The sequence below is a fragment of the Podarcis cretensis genome, assembly GCF_951804945.1.
Source record: "Podarcis cretensis genome assembly, chromosome: 8".
Lineage (NCBI taxonomy): Eukaryota > Metazoa > Chordata > Lepidosauria > Squamata > Lacertidae > Podarcis > Podarcis cretensis.
This window is the reverse complement of record NC_137177.1, coordinates 13,459,724-13,482,152: the sequence shown is the minus strand read 5'-3', so window position 1 is coordinate 13,482,152 and position 22,429 is coordinate 13,459,724. Positions and strand designations below refer to the sequence as shown.

Below are 22,429 nucleotides of genomic sequence, written 5' to 3'. Positions count from 1 at the left end.
GCATGCTGTGTAAGTTCACACTTTATAGTCCCCTTCCACAATGCCTGACTGCCCTGCGCATCCTCAGCCCCTGTCATATATGAGAGGGATACCTTCCAAGGCCTCAGCCAAAGTCCCTACAGCTGAAATTCAATAAAGTTGTGGCTTAATTTTAAACCTATCCATTGTTGTCATGTCTCATTCCGGGGGGGGGGGGTAAGCTCCAGGGACAGGGTTTAGTGTGTGGGTTCGCAAAAGCTTCCTGAAAAAATATCCTTATTTTCATAGGAGAAATGTTACAGGGCATGGCCTGCAGGATCAGGCCATCTCAAAATCTGCTCTAAACATATGTCATCCTAATATCTACTCCAGATTATGCATTCCTTTTAGGAGTTATCCAGGTTCAAAAGACATAGAATCATTTTCCAAAAGATCCTTTGAAATGTAGTTCAATGAAACCAAATCAAATTTGCTGTTAGAAGACACAACAGCACTGTAGTTCCCAGAGTCTGCCAGGAAGAAAGTTTGCACTAAGGTTCTGATAGCAAATGATGATATGTGAATGTGTTTAAATATGTAATTCTATTAACAGATCATATTATTTTAAATGGTAATAGTAATTTATTTTTAAGCCCAAAGCCTTAACAACCTACAAGCAACTGCAGGCTGCAAGACTGCCAAGGGTCCATCACATGACACTGAACTAAATCAAATACGTGCCCAAAGTAAGGCGCTCCAGGTCACTGCCATCTGTACCACCCCCACACTAACCAACTTGAGTGAGTTGAATCATAGAGACTTTAAGTTGGAAGGGATGCAAATGTCATTTATTTGAGGGCTCCACATCCTTTCTCTCTCCTGTGAAGTACCCAAGGAATGGAAGGGAGACATTTGGGTGCAGCAAGAAGAGTGGGACAATTTGCGTGGCGATTCCTGCCCCCTCCCACAGATGGAATAAATAAAGACACCGGACACAAGAATTTAGGTTAATGCGCGAAAAATGGCCACAACTTTATTGATTACAGGTAAGAGTGATATTGGCTTTAGGCATTGGCCCTATCGGACTAACCGGTATATAGCCGTGAAGGGTTAAGCACCAACAGGGGGAGCCCCCAAGATGCACATCCCTAGGCGCTCCCCGAGGGGTTACCGCTCGAGATCGCGCTTTAGGCCCTAGCCTCCATAGGTTTCGGATGAGCCCCCCCCCCCAGAGTCCTTTAATGAATTACTCTTCATCATTTGGGGGAGGTGATGGCATTCCTCCGCCCCAACTCATTTGCATAATCATACCCCTGCCAATGCCTAACCGCCAAGACCAAAGGTGTTGTGACATTTTGCTACGAGGTAGGCAAAAAAACCAAGTGGCTTCCAAAATACAGCCAATTAGCCAAATGGAAAAAAACTCCTACCAGGCCCCTTACAGCGACCAGCCGAAGACCAGAGCAAAGTCCAAATGACAACCTAGTGGGTGGGTGGGTGGGAAACTGCAGCTGGCTGAAAGAAAAGAAAGGGGCGATCACGTGCTGCCCGGACCTTAAATGAACTCTCCTAAGCCCGCCCCCGTCACCAGCTGATTGGCTGGTGTGGTGAATGATGACTCCCGGGATACCCAAGTCCCGGGGGGCTGAGCTAGCCCCATGAGGATGTAGGTGGGGCGCGAGCCCACAACCCCCCTCCTTATGTCGGGAGAGCCTTAATGTGAAAGAAAGGCTTGTTTTAAACAACAGCAAAGGTAAAGGAGAGATGGGGAGACACTGAGGGTTTTAATAATACAGTGGTACCTTGGGTTACATACACTTCAGGTTACATACGCTCCAGGTTACAGACTCCGCTAACCCAGAAATATTACCTCAGGTTAAGAACTTTGCTTCAGGATGAGAACAGAAATTGTGCAGTGGTGGCACAGCGGCAGCAGGAGGCCCCACTAGGTAAAGTGGTGCTTCAGGTTCAGAACAGTTTCAGGTTAAGAACAGACCTCCAAAACAAATTAAGTTTTTAACCCGAGGTACCACTGTAATACTGGGTGGTAGCAAGGACAATATCCCCTTACCTGGGTCCTTGGGTGGGCAGCCATTGCCTTATGGAGTGGCTGGGATGGGCTCAGGGAGCCTGCCAACTTCCAGGTGCATCCAGGAGAGGGCATAGCTGGCACTGCCCATCTTCAGCTGCATTGGACCCTCAGGTAAGGGAAGTTAGTGCCTGCTCAGCCAATCAGAGTCTGGGGTTTGGGGCTGGGAGTAGCCCACCCCCAGCCTTTTTAAGGGGGCAGCCAGGTGTCAGCTGCCCTCTTGGCTGATTGTCACAGGATTTTCCACCCACTCACCCAGTCTTTAGGGCCCCACCCAGAGGGAGGAAGTGGGCACGTTGCTTATGGACCTTGCTCTGGTTAATTTGGTCTCCGTATTTCAGGGAGAGGGAGGAATTTTCTCCTGCAAGCAATCTGGGCAACTTGTATGTTTTTGCCAACCTTGTAGCAACCATCATTACTTGGGTGGATTAAGCATTGGACTGCATCCTTAGTCACAAGGGCACACCATTAAAGGGATTCAGGAGGGTTGACTCTGCCCAGAAGTCCAACAGCGGACCAATGGGCCAATACATTTCTACCACTGACAGCCAGTATGGGGTTGTGGCATCCAATCTATTTTGCAGTTGATACTCCAGCACTGGTTTGACCCAGCTAGGTAGTTTGATCCTATCAGGTAGCAGGCAGGCTGCCTGATGCAGGATACATGCCCAATGCCTTAGTCAAACCTACTCTTTCCTGTAACCAATAAAGTTGTGGCCTAATTCAACCCAATGCCAGTCTCTTATGTCATTCTTATGACCCTTCCATCACCTGCCATGTCCATTATATGCCTCTTCTGGCAAATACCAGAGATGGGTACAACACAAATGTCCCTTCCAGTCCATCTCACCCTCACTGTCAGAAAACAGGAATCATGAGTAAATCAGTCCCTTTCACACATGTCCTTTTACTTTATCCCCACCTCAGTTTTAACACAATGTCCGTGGACCCAAGATGTTCTCAGTCAGGCACAAGGCCATTAACAATTACCTGTAGTACATCACATGCACATATATTTGTCTTCCCAGCAATCTTGTGATGCTGGAACCTAATGACATTCCTGGATCCAGCCAAGTTTACGTGTTCAGTTTTGAAGTTTTCCTGGTTTAACTATGTATGGTTTGAGATACCACCGTCTTTTAATTGTATCTGTGGAAAAGTTGTTTGTGTGTTGTTTTGTTTTGTTTTACTTTTTTACTTATTTTTATCCTGTATTTTATGATGTGAACCACCCTGTCATCGTATGATGAAGGGTGGCTTAGAAATCTAATAAATAATAATAAAATCATTCCAAATGAAGGAATCAGATATTAAATCCATAGAAATTCATTTTTATTTCCTAAGCACAGGTCAAAATTAACTGAAATATAAATGCATTCAGGTATATAGAGCCCAAAGTCTCTATATAATTTTGCCATATTATTTGAACCATAGTCTAAATATGTAATTCTATTAACAGATTATATTATTTTAAATAGAGAAATTCCAATTAAACTTTTTATTTTATTTTTTAAATGATATTTTATTAAGTTTCCACAATAAAAAAATTATAAACAATACACAATAAATAGAAAAAGCACAGAAAAAGAAAAATACAAACCACAAAAATACAAACACTTAACATAGAAAAAAAAAAGCAAGAAAAAGAAAAGGAACACTCTTTTCACATTCATGTCCTTCATACCCTTATTTTCTTGACTTCCACCCACCCTCCTTTCTTGTATTCCACTTCAAATTTAATTTAGCAAATTCATTTATATTAGTTTTCTCCTTTAAAATTTCCTTCAACTATTATATTATTCAAATTTTCATCCAATATCTATCCCTTCTTTCACATTCTTATTTATCTTAATTACTTGAACCTCTTCTTTTCATTTCAGTGTTCTCAACATTCAAAGATTTTACAATGTTTTTGTAAGTAGTTTTTAATCTTCTTCCAATCTTCTTCCACCTGCTCTTCTCCTTGATCTCGTATTCTGCCAGTCATTTCTGCCATTTCCATGTAGTCCATTACTTGCATCTGCCATTCTTCCAAGGTGGGTAGGTCCTGTGTCTTCCAATGCTTTGCAACCAGAATTCTTGCTGCTGCTGTGGCATACAAAAAGAAAGTTCTATCCTTCTTTGGCACCAATTGGCCGACCATGCCCAGGAGAAAGGCCTCTGGTTTCTTCAAGAAAGTATATTTAAATACCTTTTTCATTTCATTATAAATCATCTCCCAGAAAGCCTTAATCCTTGGGCACGTCCACCAAAGGTGGAAGAATGTACCTTCAGTTTCTTTACATTTCCAGCATTTATTATCGGGCAAATGGTAAATTTTAGCGAGCTTGACTGGGGTCATGTACCACCTATACATCATTTTTATAATATTCTCCCTTAAGGCATTGCATGCTGTAAATTTAATTCCAGTGGTCCATAACTGTTCCTAGTCAGCAAACATAATGTTATGTCCAACATCTTGCGCCCATTTAATCATAGTAGATTTCACTGTCTCATCCACAGTATTCCATTTCAACAGCAGATTATACATTTTTGATAATATCTTAGCATTGGGTTCTAGCAGTTCAGTTTCTAACTTTGATTTTTCCACCTGAAAGCCAATCTTTTTATCTAAGTTATAGGCCTCTCTTACTTGGAAATAATGTAGCCAATCCCGCACCTTATCTTTGAGATTTTCATAACTCTGCAATTTCAATATCACCCTCCTGTTCCAAAATTTCCCAGTACCTTGGCCAATTGGTCTCCATGTTAAGTCTTTTCATGGCCTTTGCCTCCATTGGCGATAACCACCTTGGGGTTTTGTTCTCCAACACATCCTTATATTTGATCCAGACATTAAATAATGCTTTTCTGACAATATGGTTTTTAAATGCCTTGTGTACCTTAACTTTACCATACCACAAATACGCATGCCATCCAAATACATTGTCATATCCTTCCAAATCTAAAATGTCCGTGTTTTCAAGAAGTAGCCATTCCTTCAGCCAGCAGAAAGCTGCTGCTTCATAATATAACTTAAGGTCCGGCAGGGCAAATCCTCCTCTATCTTTCGCATCCGTAAGTATCTTAAATTTAATTCTGGGCTTTTTGCCCTGCCAGACAAATTTAGAAATGTCCCTTTGCCACTTCTTAAAACAGTCCACCTTGTCTATAATTTGCAATGATTGGAACAAAAACAACATTTTCGGTAATACATTCCTCTTGATGACAGCAATTCGTCCAAGTAAAGAAAGCTTTAAATTTGACCAAATTTCAAGATCCTTTTTCACTTCTGACCAACACTTCTCATAGTTATCCTTATATAAATTAACATTTTTTGAAGTCACATTCACCCCTAGGTATTTTACTTTCTTTACCAATGATAAATCTGTCTCCTTCTGAAACTTTTCTTTCTCTATTGGCGTTAAAATTTTCTCCAATACCTTAGTTTTTAACTTATTCAGTTTAAAGCCAGCCACCTGACCAAAATCCTGGATTAGTTCTAGGGCCCTTTTAGTACTAGGGACTGGCTCCTGCAATGTCAAAACTAGGTCATCTGCAAAAGCTTTGAGTTTGTATTGTTTGTCTCCAACCTGAATACCCTGGATCTGTTGATCCCTTCTAATCATGTTCAGCAAAACCTCCAGGACCGAAATAAAAAGCAATGGGGAAATTGGGCAGCCTTGTCGTGTCCCTTTTTCAATTTTAACCTCTTCTGTGACTACATTATTAACTATTAATTTAGCTTTTTGTTCTGAATAAATCGCACCTATACCATTTTCAAATTTTCCTCCAACCCCCATCCCCTGAAGATTCTTCTTCATAAAACTCCAAGATATATTGTCAAAGGCTTTCTCTGCATCAATAAATATCAAAACAGCTTTAGAATTGATGCTAACTTGTAGCTTTTCCAAAATGTCAATTATATTCCTCATATTATTTGATAAATGTCTGCCAGGGAGAAAGCCGGCCTGGTCTTTATGTATCATTTCAGCTAATACTTTTTTCAATCTTTTAGCCAAAATATCTGCAAAAATTTTGTAATCCACATTGAGCAGGGATATGGGGCAGTAGTTCTTAAGTTGTGTCTTTTCAGACTCATTTTTCGGTATAAGCGTGATATAAGCTTCTTTCCATGACTCCGGCGCTTTCCCCCCCTCCATAATTTCATTGCATACCTCCTTTAGCGGTTGAATTAGATAGTCTTTCATAACTTTGTAATATTTGGAGGTCAATCCATCCGGCCCTGGAGATTTGCCCAATTGCATATTCTGAATGGCACCCTCCACCTCTTGTTCAGAAATTCTAGAGTTCAATAATAATTTGTTCTCTTGAGAGATTTTTTGTAGTCCATTTATTTCCAAAAATTGCTCAATTTTAGTCTCATTCTGTGGCCCTTGTGCATACAATTTTTTAAAATATCTCTGGAAGCAATTTTTAATTTCCTGTGGGTTTTGTATGTTCTTGCCATCCACTACAAGATTTGTAACTGTATTTACTTTTTGTCTTTTCTTCAACTGCCATGCTAATAACTTTCCACATTTGTTAGCTGATTCAAAGGTTTTTTGTCTCATCTGTTTAATCTTCCATTCTATATCTTGATTTACCATTTTCATATATTGTACTTGATGTAGCTTAATTTCTCTCAAAATCTCCTGTGACTTTGGTTTAGTCCTAAGCTTCTTTTCTCCTTCTCTAATTTTCTCCAAAATCTTTTCTTTTTTCTCCTCTTGGCTTCTCCTTTTAATTGCATTTTGTTGAATCAAAAAACCTCTCATTACAGCTTTGCTTGTGTCCCAGATTACTCTTTTTTCTACTGTGGTCCTCAAGTTTATTTCAAAATAGTCTTTCAAAGTTTTTTGGGCCTTCTTGGTAATTCCTGGATCTCTAAACAAAGTGTCATTCATCCTCCATCTGAAGGATTCAATTGGTGTTAATTTCATTTCCATTTTCACAGGATTATGGTCGGAACAAGTTTTTGGACAGATTTCCACTTTTCGGATCTTAGGGGCCATTCCTCTGGTAATCCAGATTTGGTCAATTCTTGTCCAGGTCATTTTAGCTTCAGAGAAGAAAGTTCCCTCTCTGCCTAGGGGGTTCTTAGTTCTCCAAGTATCGATTAAGTCCATATTGTCTGTCATTTCAAAGAAGGTCTTCGGTAGTCTTCCATCTTTTATAACTACCTGTCTTTCAGATTTATCCATATTTGTCGACACAACGTCGTTCATGTCTCCCATCAGAATGATATTATAGTCCATAAAATCCAACAACGTCTCATGCAGTTTCTTGTAAAACTCTGATTTCCCCTCATTTGGTGCGTAGACTCCAACTATCAGTAATCTCTCTCCTTGAAATTGTATTTCAATTGCCACAAAACGTCCATGCTCATCTTTAAAGATAAATTTTGGTGATAATTTTTCTTTTGCATAAATCACAACTCCTCTTTTTTTAACTTTGTCTGATGAAATAAATTCTTGACCTAACCTTTTGTTTATCAATACTTTCCTGTGGAGTCTTGTTACATGAGTTTCTTGTAAACAAATCAGATCCAATTGTTCCTTTTTCAACATATGGAAGATTCTTTTCCTCTTGTCCGGGGAGTTCATACCTCTAATGTTCCAAGTTAAAACCTGCAGAGACATGTTGTAGTTATTTTGCTGTTCCTCCAACTGCTCCTTGAAGTTGCTCTTGTTCCGACGGCGGTGTCTCTTTCTCAGCTTTATCCAATCCCAAGGGGTGTCTTCCTAAGTCAGGTGGTCCCAGTCCTGGTATTCCTGGCTCTTTTGTTTCCGCCTCTTTTTGTAGTTCTTCACCGTAGTCTCTCAGGAATCTCACTTTGTCTTCCTCTGATCTTATCTTGATTTTTTCCCCTCTAAATGTGAAAGAGAGGCCCTGAGGAAATTCCCACCTGAATAAAATAGTGTTTTTCCTTAGCAGGCCTACCAAATCTCCGTAGCTGGCCCTGAGGTCAAGTAGATATTTTGGGATGTCTTTAAAAATTTCAATTCTCACACCTTGTATCTCGAGTGCTTTCTGGTAGTGGAGACTCAATATTCTATCTCTCTCTTCTTTTGATCTCAAAGCAAACAGTCTCTTGCTCTATTTTTCCTTTTAACTCTTCCAAGTTGAAAAGCACTCACTATTTTAAATTCTTGTTTTTCTGGGTCCAGGCCCCAAAAGTCCCCAAATTCCAATGTAAGAAGTTCAATTAAATCTCCTTCTTCCACTTCTGGGACCGCCCTGACTCTCAAATTTGCCTGTTTGTTCTTGAGTTCAATCAAAGAGAATTGTGCCCTATAATCTTCCAGCTGTTTATTAATTGGCGGTATCCTTTCTTCTACCGCCAAAACCCTCTCTTTTGCTTCCTCTGCTATCCGTTTCATCTCTTTCGATTCCTGCAGTAACCTGTCAATAGCCTGAGTGTTGGAATTTACTTTCTCCCCCAGGTCATTAACAGTTGTAGTGTTTAAATCAATTTTAGTTGTCAAATTTTGTAGGGCTGTAAGTATTTTATCTAATGTTGCAGGATCCGATCCTGCACCTTTTACTTCTTCTTTTTCTATAGCTAATGGGGCAGCAAGGCCTGATACTGACGGTCTCTGATGCAGCTGCTGTTGCTGTTGCTGCAGCTGCTGTTGTTGTCTAGTTTTAGCTCTTGTGGATTTTTCCTGGGACTTATCTTGTATTTTGTCTTGATCCATAACTGTGCCTCTAAAAGCCAAGGTCATTCACTAAGTTTTCAGGCTAGTCTTGTCAGTAAAGAGTAACAGCTGCAGTGGAAAATCCCCAACTGTAACACAAAGATCCTCTAGGGGCGCAGAGTAGCAAAATGTTTCATCAAAGATTATTGTTAAAACGTAACTTCATAGACTTCCCTATTTGTTTCAATAATAAAAAACAGTTACAAATTCAAGAGTTCCCTTAAAAGATAGCCATTCTCTTGCAGAGATCAAAAGTAAAAGATACAATGTCTATAACAGGGTGCATTTACTGTAACCTTTATATTATTCAAAGCAGTCTGACATCATCAGTCTGAGTGGTGGGTTTTCTTTCCTCCCCTCCACAGCTTGGGGGGGGGGGATTTTCTGTCCCAACAGTGAAATTTAGCTCCTCTAAAAGTCAATTTTACAGTTCAAAGTTTCTTTAATCTTTGCTTCCTTACTTTAATCTTTGCTTCCTTACTATTTACAAGACCGGAAAGACGAACTTCCTGTTTGCGTCTTACCGATTTCAGGTCCGAATTCAAGTTCAAGGTCCCGATCAAAGTGCCAAATTTAAGTTCAAGATCAAATCCGAATTTCAACTCTTTGATCTTTTCCAATCTCTTCTCAATTCTTACTCACGGGTAGATGTTTCAAATCGAGGTTTCACAGGAAAAAGGTCGGCGCTCTCCGGTAACTGCTGTGCAGCTTCGCTCCGCAGAAGTAGCGATCGACTCTCAGCACAGCACTCCCCGTCCCGCTCTGAAGCCCTTTACAGAGCCTCTTTGACAGTTCCAGGGGGGGGGGGGCGCAGGTCAAAATTAACTGAAATATAAATGCATTCAGGTATATAGAGCCCAAAGTCTCTATATAATTTTGCCATATTATTTGAACCATAGTCTAAATATGTAATTCTATTAACAGATTATATTATTTTAAATAGAGAAATTCCAATTAAACTTTTTATTGCACTAGCCATAGGCCATGTCATCATTCAGAAAGAGAACAAACAGAAAAACAACAAAAACCACGTTCCAGCTTGTCAACATCCTTCTTAAATTGTGGCACCCAGAATTGGACACAGTATTCCAGGTATGGTCTGACCAAGGCAGTATAGAGTGGTACTATTACTTCCCTTGATCTGGACACAATGCTTCTGTTGATGCAGCCTGGAATAGTGTTAGCTTTTCCCCCTACTGCACACAATGTTGACACATTTAAGATTGTGGCCAACCAAGACCCCCAGATCATTTTCACATGTACTGTTAGTAAACCAGATGTCCCTCATCCTGTATTTGTGCATCTGATTCTTTCTGCCTAAGTGGAGAACCTCACATTTGTCCCTATGGGAATTCATTTTGTTAGCTTGAGCCCACTTCTCCAATCTGTTAAGGTCATTTTGAATTCCGATTCTGTCTTCTGTGGCATTAGCTACCCCTCTCTGCTTGGTGTCATCAGCAAATTCAATGAGTATCCGCTCAGATGGACAGGGTATCAATAATACAATGGAGGAGGAGGAGGAAGAGAATGACATCCCTATTTTTATCGGAGAACTGTTGGAGGGGGTTCACTACAAGCAGTCACATCATGTTGCTTTTCCTTATAAACACACGGAAGAAACCTATTTGCCATAGTTATATTTTGGACGAGGACTGTGTTAGCGGTGCAAAAAGTGGATTGGCCAGAGTATAGGAGACTGACTGAAATGGATATATAAAATGTGTATGAGACAGGAAAGAGTGTGCTGCTTTGAGATTTTGAGGAGCAGTATTGTTCTTCATTGCTTGACATTTTCAGTGGGAGAGCAGTGCCCCAATCGTGAGCTGGACTGCATTGCTCTTTATACTAGTTACTGGAGATCCCAGGTGGGAAAGGGCTATTGCGTACATGCCTTGTTTTTTGGGCTCCACGTAGGCATATGATTAGACAATCTGGGAGCAGAATGCTGAACTAGATGGACCTTTGGTGTCATCCAGCAGGGATTCCCTTATGTTCCTGACTCCTGAATCCCATAGTGGCTCTCCAGAACTCGGTCAAACAGTAATATTCTGTTCTGGCTGCCTAGCGCTGTGTGGCAAATCTCCAGTAAAAGCAGCTACAAAAACCCACAGTGGGCTGCATTTTAGAGCTTTTTCAATGTTTTCCTCTTGATAATCTGGGTAGGATGATTGCTCTTTTATTTATTTTAATTTTTGTTATGTCCTTATGATATTGTTAGCCACTCAGAGATTACTTCAAAATATGGATTGGCATATACATTTCCTAAATCAATAAAATACTTAATAATTGCTTTCCATCACCACCACTAAATATTTGTAGTTAGCTAAATACAGCCACAGAACACAGTTTTTCTGGTTTTTTTCATTTTGTACATTTTTTAAAAAAAAAACAATTTCACCCCTGAGAAAATTCCATTGTTACTATCCAACCTCCCAAAATTTCAACACCTCTTGCCATGGTTTGACCCCTTTCTGTTTTAACAGTACAAATTCTACAAATAGCTTCCATATCTCCTCATAATCATTTCTCCTGCGTATTCCCCATCTTACCTTAATAGCACACATTCATTTCTCATTAATTACTATATCCCACACCTCTTTATACCATTCTTCCATTTTGTATTTGCCTTGCCCCTTCCACTTCCTAGCTATAATAACTCGTGCAGCTGTCAATAAATTTGTGAGCAAGTCCTTCACAGCCCGTGAACCATCCACCCCATCATAAATGGATAACTATGCTACCTCTGGACTTTCGGTCACCTTTAACCCAGTAATTTCTGTTATCTCTTTAAACACCCTTTTCAAAAAAAATAAAAATAAAAATATGAACATATTTACACCCCCACCAAATGTGAACATAAGTCCCCGTTTCCTAGCATCCCCTCCAACATAACACCAAATGTTCCTTGTTTATTTGATTTAATCTTACTGGTGTTAAAACCATCTCTATACTAACTTATAGGTTTGCATATGTCAATAAAATGAGCCTTCACAAAGCTGGCCAGCAGCTTGCTTGCAGGTCACCTATGCATAGCTCACCTGCATTATTAACTCTTGCCTCATGTCCTTCACTACATTTGGCGTTTATAAATGGTCCAGGTTTCACAAGCATACAGTAGGGTTGGTAGTACAATAGCTTTGTAAACAAGCACTTTGGTTTCCCTGCAAATGTCCCGGCCCTCAAACACTCTGCATTTCAATCGGGAGAAAGCTGCACTTGTAGAGCGCAGGCGATACTGGATTCCAGAATCAATGTCGGCCCTTGTGGAAGGATGACTTCCAACATTACACCACTGAGTTGGATTTGTGTTACTACAGAGATGTTGTTTTGTGCTTGTTGGTGCAGCACTTTGGTTTTGGGGAAGCTGAGCAATAGGCCAACCATTTCATAAGCTTCTGCGAAGGTATTTAGGATGGTTTGGAGGTCATCCTCTGAAGTGTGCACACACTACATTGTCTTCAGCTCTATGACAGAAGTTACAGTAACCTTACTCTTTGCTTTCAGCCTGCTTAGATTAAAGAGCTTTCCATCCATCCAATATACAATTTCTACTCTTAAGGGGAGTGTCCCTTCATATGAGGACATTGACAATGGGTGTTAATGTGAAAAGGGATGCAAAGCAGGACTACAGAAGAGAGAAGTGGCTTCAGATACTTATTAAGAGGGCTGTGCTGGACAAAGTAGTCAAGTGCAGCTGATGTGGGGCTATTGTGCTCCCTTTCCAGGAAATATGCCATACAACAGTAGGCTACCAGGGTAAATTTCTCTTTGACAGACCTCTGGAGATGCACTGAGGGATTCAAAAGTCAGGGACAAAAGAGGATCCCTGCTGGATCACATAAAAGGCTCATTTAGTCCAGCATAGAGTTCTCAGGAAGCAGATGCCTGTGAGAAGCCCAGAAAATAATGAATGAGCAGAGTAGCTCTCCCACCTGTGAACCCCAGAAACTGTTCCTAAGAGGCTTATTGTCTTTTATACAGGACTAGGGACTAGTACCTGTCTTCCATAATACTAGAACCTGTGGAATGGAACAAGTGAAGTTAACAAATAAAAGAGGGAAATCAAGGAAAAGCTGGTTCAATATAGGAAAATAAAGCTCTCATGGTTTGGAAGAATAGCAATAATTGAAATGAAAATTTTGTATAGAATAATTTTTTTTATCTAGAATGTACCAATTAATGTATCAGAGACAGAAATAAAGGGTTGGCAAAGCATGATTAATAAATTTGGTAATGGGGATATGAAACCTAAAATTAATAAAATAAGATAGTTCAAACCCCAGAAAATAGGTGTACTGGGTCTCCCCAACATCAGGTTATGTTATATAGCAAATCTGTTAAGATATATCATAGATGGAATAACAGAAGAAGGAACATTAGAATGCTTAGAGAGTGGTACACAGGAAATGAGGGAGAAGTTAGCAAAAATATTTTTTTTTCTTTTTTAAAAAAATAATAATATTTATTCCAGTTTTAAAAATTACAAAAGAAAACACTAGATTAAGCAAGAAAGAACAAGACCATGAATACAGACAAGCAATAATAATAATAATAATAATAATAATAATAATAATAATAAAAACCCACAAAAATACAAGCAATCAAGAAAAAAAAAGAAAAGGAAAAGGAAAAAAAAAACAAATCAAACCTTGCCATAACTTATTTTCCATTTGCTGATTTCCTTGACCTCCCTTTTTTGTATTTTAGTTCAATTAGATATTTCAGCAAATCCTTTCCATCTTTGTTTTAACTTATCTTAACATACTGTAATTTTACACTCTCTTCTTTCACCAATTAACTATCCATTTTTACTTAATCCTTTATATCATTTCTGCTATAACCACATAACTTCATTCCAACATCCTTCTAACATTCCTGAATTTTACAATGTTTCTGTAAATAAACTTTAAATTTCTTCCAATCTTCTTCCACCAACTCTTCTCCTTGGTCTCGGATTCTGCCACGAAAATATTTTTTTCAATAGGCAATGGTGGCAGAATATTGAAAATCCCTTATTAAGAAACATTGAGATACGGGTGAAATATAAAGGAAAATTGATACCAGTAAATTCCCCACTAACTCCAGTGGTGATGATAGAAGACTTCCCAGTAAATTTTAAAAAGGAAATTGAAAAAGACGAAAAAGAGAAGAAAAAACTTAAAATAAAAGAATGGGTGCAGAAAATGAGAAGCAAACAAATAAGAGACCCACTAACAGGAAGTAAAATAATTTGCTTTAACTGTATACAGCTTGAGCAATGGACAAAGAAGAGGTTAAAGGAAAACGAGAAATGCAAAGAATAAACTCATGTTATTTATAAAATATTAGTACAAATGATTATAAAAAGGAGAGATAAAGAAGAAAATATAGTTATAGAAGGGGAAACCTGTGAAATGTATAAAATTTTAGTACAAATGGAGGATCAACAAGATCAGTTAAAAGAGGTGAGGGAAAATGAGACAACAGGGCAGATAACTAGTCCAAGTTGGGGGGGGTATTGGAAATATTGGAAAATATTGTTTATAAGGATAAAATAAAATTATTATGAACAAAGGAAAATTTAACCCATATCCCATATTATGATGAGCCATCTCTCTCTCTGAAACTGTTACTGGCATTTCTCTCTCTGAAACTGTTTTTGAGCTATGTACCCAGCCAGGGATATTCTGGCTGAGGATTTGCAACCACTATGCTTACTAAAATGCCTCAGTAAAGCACACCTGCTGATGAAATGAGGTATTCATGTGATTCATTGGCTGCCAACCCTGCTGAGTTACTCTGCTGAACTCTTTATGTGCCCTGGAGTCTGAGAGTGCAGGCATGCATACCAGGAAAGTCCTGGGGGCGTCAGGATGGTAAAACATACAATAATATACAAATGTGTATATTTATTCTTATTATCCTAATGAACTTCTAATTGTCAGTAACCTCAATCCAAATATCATTGAATTCATCCAAAGAAAATCTGCGCCTATACAGAAAGCTTTCCGTTTATATGTTACCAATGTTGTCATGTTGTCCAGCGATTGAGTAAAGGGAATTAAATCTCTATTCTTCCAGTTCATCAGTATCAGTCTCTTGGCCACCATTACGGTGCAGAGAATCCATGTTTGCTTTCTTGTTTTCAGTTTCCATACAATGGGTATATACTTCAAGAGCATAGTCGCTTCTGAAAATCTTTATTTTTTAAGTAGTGTCTTTGGGACACTACTTTGCTTGTGTCCAGCACTTTCTCCCAAAACTTAGTAAGTGTGGGACACAGTAAAAGCATGTGTTTCAAAGAAGAATTGTCAATCATACATCTCCAACCAAGAGATACATTAGATAATCTTTTCTTATACAAATGCAAGGGAGACCAATAGATTCTAAGAAGGATTTTCTGCTGTATAATCCTTAGATTAAGATCCATTGGTATGATAACGAAGCCGAGACATTTTCCCACTATCTAGGTAATAGTGAACATTCCAATTATTTATACCAATCATTTCTTAAAGTCTGCATATCAAACTTATTTGGTGATTTAAAAAATCTATAAAAAGTAACCACTGAGTATCAAATTAATTATCCAATTGCTCCAAATTTTGGGTTTCTCAGATGCTGTGAAGGTCGTCAGACCAAACGAAGTTTCTAAAATATGTTGTACATGCAAGTACTTCCATTGGACCACCTCTATACATACATATTGCATAGAACATTCATATTGTATGTATAGAAGTCTTCCTCGTCTATCAGTTGGTCCAAGGTCAATACACCTGTTATCATAGTTTTAACATATTACCCCCCCCCCCGATTATTAAAGTAGGATTTAGTGTGTGAAAATGAATTTATTTTTATTAGCTAATAAATTCCATATCTTTCTAATTGACATAATTGTTTCAAGAGTTGTAGGAACTTCAAATATTTTGATCCTAATACTATTCACCCAATCAAAAGTGTTATACAGTGGTACCTCGGGTTACATACGCTTCAGGTTACATATGCTTCAGGTTACAGACTCCGCTAACCCAGAAATAGTGCCTCGGGTTAAGAACTTTGCTTCAGAATGAGAACAGAAATTGTGCTCCGGTGGCGCGGTGGCAGCAGGAGGCCCGATTAGCTAAAGTGGTGCTTCACAAAAGTTTCAGGTTAAGAACGGACCTCTGGAATGAATTAAGTACTTAACCCGAGGTACCACTGAATATGTAGGTACCACTGAATATGTATATTCTAAGGTTGCCCAACTGAGAAGATTACAGCCATCAGCAGGTCTCCAATATTTGATAATAATAAATAAATAAGCACGAATGTATAATTCCAGTCTTGGAATTCCAGATCCACCTTCCTTAATTTGTAATTGCATGCCTTATTTTCTGGGCTTCTTGTAGGAATATGGTTAAGTACTCTGGCACCAGGATAGTGAATTAGATATGTCCTTGGCGTGATCCAGCAGGGATCATCTTCTGTTCCTGACTCCTGAATCCCGTGGTGCCTCTCCAGATTTCTGCCAAACAACAGCAATCTGCCCTGACTGCCTAGTGCTGTGTGGCAAATCTCTGGAAAAGCCTCTACAATAGCCCACAGTTGACTGTATTTTAGAACTTTCTTCGATGTTTCCCTTTTAGTAGGTTGGGTGGGAAGTTTCTGTATTGTATGTCTTTGATTTACGTTATTGTAAGCCAATCAGATTTCTTTGAAATATGGACTGGAATATATATTTCATATATTAATAAGATAACTCATAATTACCCATTGTTTTTCATTCTAAAAACAGTGCCCTTCACCACCACTGATACCAAATATTCTTAATTTGATAAATGCAGACACACAACACAGTTTTGATTTGCTTCACCAATTTATTTTGATTATGAACAAAGGAATTTTTTACACATATCCCATGTTTTCATGAGCCAAAGCCCCACATTTCTTCTTTAGTTTTCTATTCCCTGCATCCCATTCAGCAAATAGAAGCCACAGGAGTACTGTGAATACCAGTTGCTCTGGACTCCCATGTTCAGACAAGCAACCACCACTTCCACTGTTGCAGAAAATAGTGGAATCCAAAAGGAAGAAGACATTGCTCTCTCCTTCACTTAAAAGCTGAGTTGCTTTGGTGAAACCACAGTTTCACCACATCGTGCTAGTGTTATCATGCCTGAAAAGTACTTGTTAAGCGCTGATGTCTTGGCCAGTTCACAAAAAGCTGGTGTTGCACAGCCTTTGACGACCTTATCAGGAACTTCACTGTCGTCTAGTAAAGAAAAAGAGACAAGGTCAGATGAGCATCTTGGTAGCAACCTGTGTTTTTGTGTGTGTGTGTGTGTGTGTGTGCGCGCGCGCGCGCGCGTGCGCGCGCAAAAGAAAAAAATAGGAGTACCTTAATTTTTAATAACTCTGTTGAGCAAGTATAGAAAGAATCTGAAATCACCATATGAAATGAATATGAGAGAGGTGTTTAAAATTTAGAAAGAAAAATGTCTATTTTCTTCTTCTTCTGGGTCAAGGGTTCATCTTCATTGATACTGCTTTCCAGATCAGGTCTCCATGGCTAATTTTACTTCTTTTAAAGACTGGTGAAAACACTATTTTAATAAACTTTTACATGTAATTTAACAAACAGACTATTTCTCTCACCTTCTCAAACCCCCACCCCATAAATATACATACTCATCTATATATATACAAAGCAAATGGGATTTGAGGTGAGTTATGTTTTCAGGAAAAAAGAAACTTTTCCTCAAATGCACAAATAATCTATTTTCTAGAAGGAATCCACAAACAGAATGAAATAGTAAAACACACACACACCATTTCCCCCCTTCCCACTCATTTGCAAGGTGGTTCTACTTACCATTAACAAGAACAAACTCAATGCACTGAGTCTCCTCGTTGTAACACTCAATGGCATTTGAACCCTCAGAGACTTCTGATTCAGCTACACCAAGGTTTGGGCACACCAGCCCATTCAAGCGCCTCAGTGGCACTGCCAGAAGTAAATAATAAAGTCAAGACATGATTCCAGCCCATTTATCTTTATTCTAATTCCTAGGCTTCAGTTCTCTAATCTTGTGAGAGGGTTGCAACATCTCTACTTCATTCTGTTTCTGCAATTAATGATGTTGATGTTGCAGATAGTTAGATCTGAGATGAGCAGACAAGCAGTGGTATTTTTAAGGGAGTGAGTTGGGGAGTTTATTGTTGTGAATGTGACTTATTGGCCACTGTTATTTTTGGTGCTTGGTTTATTATGTATAGTGTTCAATCACTAATTACATATACTTGCGTAGTGCTTATTACTATGAAATAGAGTTAGGTATATAATCTTGTTTAAGTATGATATGTTGTATACTTTGTTATTATGTTGGAAACACGCCTCTGATTAAGTTTACTATGTAAAGTTTTTAAACAATAAAGGAATAATGAATGAATAAATAAATAAATAAAGCCTTGGTGTGTATTTGTTTATTTATTAATGATTATTATATATCACTTAATACTAAAAAGAGGCTCCTGCTGTTGTTTAGTCGTGTCCGACTCTTTGTGACCCCAAGCCAGGCTCGGAAACTACAATAAAATTTAATTTTATACCTAAATGCATTACAATGCAATAAAATATAAAATCTCACAAACAAAAACATCAGCATATATAGAAGTGTCTTTATAGTGAAGGAACCCTTCTGTCTTTCAGTGCTCCAATAATATTCTTAATAAATAAGAATAAGAATAAGAATAAGAATAAGAATAAGAATAACAACAACTTTATTATTATTTCATTATCTACACCCTGCCCATCTGGCTCAGTTCCCCCAGCCACTCTGGGCCGTTTACAGCATTCATAAAGCATCTCCTATCTTACAAAATGCTACACATCACACTAAGATTCTGCCTCTAATATCCACAAACTATAATGTTATTACCTCCGCAGTTCTGCCCCATCAAGATCAGTCCCAGGGTGAGCTGGGCTTTCAGAAAGCAAGGGGAGCATGTTTTGTACACTTGTTGAGTGATGAAGACTAAGTTTCAATCTAAAATTTTATTTTTTTCTCTTGGGCAAATAGGGTTTCAGCCTGCATACCAGTTGGAGCTGGTAGACAGTTGCTCTGGACACTAAATTGACCTGCACCTCCATGGACAGTTACCCCATTCAGGACCAGGGAATTCTCCACACCCACCCACCCCCTGTCCCCCAAGAACAGTACTTCTGTCTTGTAAGGATTCAGCCTAAATCTGTTAGCCGCTATCCATCCTCCAACCGCCTCCAAACACCCATACAGGGCCTTCACCACCTACACTGGTTCCAATTTAAAAGAGAGGTAGAGCTGGGTATCATCTGCATATTGATGAACACCCAACCCGAACCCCCTGATGATCTCTCCCAGTGGCTTCATGTAGATGTTACAAAGCAGGGGGGAGGGGACGGAACCCTGAGGCACCTCACAAGTGAGAAACCAATAAGAGAAAAGAAACAGTTCACTAACTGAGACATGAAATATAGCATTGGGAGTAACTTAGGGGTACCATATGCCCATATTTTCCTATACGTATGCCAAGTAGGGTGATTTTTTTAAAAAAAAGTGCTTTTAAAATCCCCTCCAAAACCCAAAAACTTATTTTTGTTCCCAAATAACTTTATTCTCAAATAGAGCTCAACAACTTTGGCCAAGCAGTTTGACTTTTGTTGTTCTCCAGTTAGATGGCATCCAGCAGCAATAGATAGTTTCACTAACTACCTCTGCAGTTCTGCCCCACCAAGATGAGTTCCAGAGTGAGCAAGAGGGGGCATGTGTTCTTATCCCTCTCTCTCTGTTTCCCCAATTTATCTGGGGTGGGGATCTCTTCCACACATCCCGTGGTCATTTGAAACTCTTGGGGAGAAAGTGCTTCTCCATGACATACAGATGGTGATGCTGATTCCAAGAATTTTTCATACAAACTAGGTTAGGGCATGTACTGAACACCTCCAAGGAATTATTGAGGCCCCACTGGGAGCTCAATATTTATTTATTTATTTATTTATTTATTAGGAATTAAATTTGTATTCTGCCTTTCATCCAAAAATCACAGGGCAGTTCACTACATATTTTTTTGACATACCATATAAAAAATGCTGTCCCTAATTACTGGCAAGGGAAAATTGCACTGGCATCCAATTAAGCGATACAACTTTTTTTACACCATGTCATCTAATGTACACTTTTGTACACTTGTTGAGTGATCAAAACTAAGTTCAAATCTAAAATTTTAATTTTTTATCTCATCCCGTTTTTGAGTTATGAGGGTTTGAAATTTCAAAAAGAGTGAGAGAAATTTGACCTTGTCAGAGTACACAAAGGCCTTTAAAGCTCAGCCCAGCATTGAGATACGTCAAAACTAAAAGCATCAATCCCTTCAGATCCTGGGCTTCATGATATGTCACATGATGAAATTACTCTAATTCGAAAATCTAAGTTACCAAATTTTCCATTAAAAAAAAAAGGATTTTAAAAAATAAGATTTAAAAATTCCAAAAAGATATTTATTATTTCATATTTCAAAGAGCCACCTGCAAATTTCACATTTTTCAAAATATATTTTGTACATAAATATCTGCCTTAAAGGTAAAGGTAAAGGTACCCCTGCCCGTACGGGCCAGTCTTGACAGACTCTGGGGTTGGTGCGCCCATCTCACTCAAGAGGCCGGGGGCCAGTGCTGTCCGAAGACACTTCCGGGTCACGTGGCCAGCGTGACAAAGCTGCATCTGGAGAGCCAGCGCAGCACACGGAACGCCGTTTACCTTCCCGCCAGTAAGCGGTCCCTATTTATCTACTTGCACCCGAGGGTGCTTTCGAACTCCTAGGTTGGCAGGCGCTGGGACCGAGCAGCGGGAGCGCACCCCGCCGCGGGGATTCGAACCGCCGACCTTTCAATCGGCAAGCCCTAGGCGCTGAGGCTTTTACCCACAGTGCCACCCGTGTCCCTAAATATCTGCCTTATTGGATTCTATTTGGGATAAATAGGTCTTCTTGGAGTAAAATATAACAGAATAAACAAGATCTCAACTATAATATTAGTTGCTTCTGGCATTTCTTTAGAAAGTTATTCATTTAAAAGGTGTGTGAAAAGCTAGTTAGGCTTTTCTTTTTGAAATGTGTTAAATGAGGTAAAAAAGTTGAATCACTTGATATTGAATGACCCAGGAGTGAATCTTGGACTGGAACAGTATTGCTTGTCTTAGAGTAACAAGAAAAGAAATTTGAAAGCTCAGTGCTATTTATCTTTGGCAATAGATAGGTAGAGAGATGATAGATGATAGATATAGATAGATAGATGATAGATGATAGATGATAGATAGATAGATAGATAGATAGATGATAGATAGATAGATAGATAGATAGATAGATGATAGATAGATAGATAGATAGATAGATAGATAGATAGATGATAGATAGATAGATGATAGATAGATAGATGATAGATAGATATAGATAGATGATAGATGATAGATATAGATAGATGATAGATGATAGATAGATAGATAGATAGATAGATATAGATGATAGATAGCTAGATTATATAGATAGATAGATAGATAGATGATAGATAGCTAGATTATATAGATAGATAGATGATAGATAGATAGATAGATAGATGATAGATAGATGATAGATAGATAGATGATAGATAGATAGATAGATGATAGAGGATAGATAGATAGATGATACATAGATAGATAGATAGATAGATGATAGATAGATAGATAGATAGATAGATAGATAGATAGATAGATAGATAGATATAGATAGACAGACTTACTGCCATGTGGTTTCAAGTTGCAAAAAAAGTTTTTACAGCAATGGTGGATACGCTGGAAGTATTTTCTTTCTACTGAAGAGAAGGAGACACTTGCTGAGCTGCAATCTATAGAACAACCCCTATTCGTGTTGGTCTCTTCAGAGCCATCTGTTAGAAAGAATTGAAGGAATAGCAAGTTATGCAAAAATTCAAATTGATGAACGTACAAATATAAATACATTGGCCAAATGGATGATTTAAGAGAAAATAACTGGCAACAACTGAATTCAGCAAACTAATCCATAAAGTAGTTTCTTTGAAGTATAATTTCTTCTGCAATACCATGTGAATATTCTAGGATAGTTCTTGTGATGGCCTGGGATTCCGATTCAGAGGCTGAACCAAAGGAATCCCAGCCTGCGCAGGAGTCCCCGCCTCCAGGGCCGGCTGAACTGGGGCAGGGCCTTGATTCTGAAGCGTCTGCACCTGTGTCGGATCCTCAGGAGCAGGCACCAGGTGATTCCACTCTGGCTCCAGAGGTGGTTGAGGACTCAGTGCCTGCAGGTGAGTCTCCCCCTGGGCCCAGTAACCCTTCAGCCTCTCCTGAACTGCAGTGGCTCAGGGCAGAGAGGCGAAGGGAATTGGTTTCTCCCAGGAGGAGTGCTCGCCTTAAGGCCAGGAGAGGCGGGTCTCCTGGGGGCCGGGACTTCCCCTGGCCTCAGAGAAGATAAAGGCCAGTCAGCCCGGTCCCAGGTTGTGGGAGCAACGTCGATGAAGAGCTGTTTCGGCCAGCATCAAGTCCTGTTCTTCCAGTGTTCCTGTCCCCGCCCGGCTTCCTGCTTCAGACCTCGCCCCACTCCTTCGGAACTGTTTCCAGGCTATTGACCCAGGACCGGACTTTGACTACGCCAACGGTAACCTTTCCCCCGGGACCAGCACAGTTCTTTAACAACT

General features: G+C 39.2%; 1 long non-coding RNA gene across 1 annotated transcript; it reads right to left on the bottom strand.

Annotated features, from left to right (window-relative positions):
- Positions 1 to 16,796: 16,796 nt before the first annotated feature.
- On the bottom strand, positions 16,797 to 21,631 carry LOC307221809. The gene is made up of 3 exons (XR_013841540.1): positions 21,497 to 21,631; positions 17,555 to 17,686; positions 16,797 to 16,954 (listed from the first exon to the last, which is right to left on the bottom strand). It is a non-coding gene; the product is annotated as an uncharacterized lncRNA (long non-coding RNA).
- Positions 21,632 to 22,429: the final 798 nt, after the last annotated feature.